Source organism: Drosophila suzukii, chromosome 2L (genome assembly GCF_043229965.1).
Source record: "Drosophila suzukii chromosome 2L, CBGP_Dsuzu_IsoJpt1.0, whole genome shotgun sequence".
NCBI classification, from domain to species: domain Eukaryota; kingdom Metazoa; phylum Arthropoda; class Insecta; order Diptera; family Drosophilidae; genus Drosophila; species Drosophila suzukii.
The window spans coordinates 17311329-17313166 of record NC_092080.1 but is presented as its reverse complement, the minus strand read 5'-3'; positions in this window follow the sequence as shown (position 1 = coordinate 17313166).

Below are 1838 nucleotides of genomic sequence, written 5' to 3'. Positions count from 1 at the left end.
TCGATCCGTGTACTGACAGCACTTCTACGATGAGATTAACAGATCATGCCTCCGCCGAATCATCGTCAATCACTTCCATATCAGCAGCTTAAGTAGTTCATTAGAAACCATTAGAATGAAGACCCGGGGGCAGAGATTAGACGCCGTCTCGTTCTCTCCTTTGTTTCTCCGCGATGGGATCTCAAAGTGCCGCAATGAAAAGGCACTTGAGCAGCAATTCCCTCACCTTCTCTTCCAAAGACACGGGCCCATTGTCAAGCCAATAAAACTGGTCAGCTCCGTTTCTCGATTCTGGGGTCTTGAGTTTGTGTCCCATTCTCATACCCATACCCATTCCCAATTCCATTCCCATTCCGATTCCCATCGGACAGACACTTATCTTTTTTGGGGACTGGGGGGCGCTTGTACTTGCGAGTGTAAGTGTAAGTAAAAGTAAATTAGATAAACGCCGAGAACGAACAATCATGCCACACAGTATATGTTTACTGGCCTTTCTTGGAGCGTTAAAATGAATCTTAATTGAACCAAAAAGAGGACGGCGATGGACGATCAAAGTCGATTCGCCGCCCCTTCGATCGGTGCAGGAAATATGCCTGGTCAGAGCTCAATGAAATTGACAAATGTTTGGACAAATAGAAAAACCAAACGATCGGTTTTCCACCCATGTTGTTTTTGTAATTAACTTGTGCAAATATTGGGTGGCCGACAGGTAAGAGTTTATCCGGTATCTAAGGGTTTTGGGTCAAAAGTTGTAGCTAAAAATTTTTTGCCGAGTGCCTTGCCCTTTCGGGAATGTGCGTGTGTGTGTAGAGCCTACGAGAGAAGAAGGTAAATAACAAACAGCTAAAGTTGAAGACAAGTGGAAAGGTGAGTAGCCCACACGGAGAGAAATATTTTACGGTTCTAAAATCAAGTGCTTTAAAATCAAAATTAGATTAAACTTTCAGAAGTTTTACTATTAATATATTATAGTAATATAATAGCTCTTTTATTAGTTAAACGGTTGTTTAAGCCAAAATCTCAAATTACAGAAGAAGGTAGGTATGAAATGCCATACAAATGTTTTATTTCTAAGAAGTTGGACTTTCTATCTTAATTTTCTATGTTTTTATTTCCCAACCACAATTCCAAATAAGTTTCATACTAGACTTTCAAAGGTAAAAACATTAAGTGGATATTTTTCTATACCCAACAAAATTCTTCAAAAAACATGGCGTAATATTTTTAAAAATCAGGGTCAAACCTAACGTAATTTAAAATTGTACAATTGTATTTGTTAAAAGAATTTTATTTAGAGTTTATTTCAGTGTTTCCGGATGGATAGACCCGAGGAGAAAAGTGTCTGCGAGATTGAAAGACTGCCTGATGGATGGACTGTGCAAGCAAACAAGGAAAAACCTCGGCAAACCAAACCAGGGTTTATCTAGGGGAAAAAGATAAACCGAATACCCCGGAGAGTGCGCGGTAGCTGGGATTGGGATTCGATGGGACAAGTGACTAACCCAGGGATACTTCCCTGCCAATTAGCCACGGAGCAATTACGGCTGACAAGTTGTCGCCATAATTAATGAAGTGTTGTCCATATATTGTGACTGCGATCAATTGAACATGCAACATGTTGCAAGTTTGTCACTGGCTGCGCACGCATTTCGGGCCCTCGTCATGCGCCGGCCACGACCGCGTTTGCCTATCAGAAGGGCCACCAAACAGGCAGCAGCAGCAGCAACATCACAGCAGCAACAGCAACAGCAACGGCACAGCAGCAACACCAACAGCAGAAGCAGCACCAGCAGCAGCAGCAACACCATCGGCAACGGCAACACACGACGGTCGGCTGT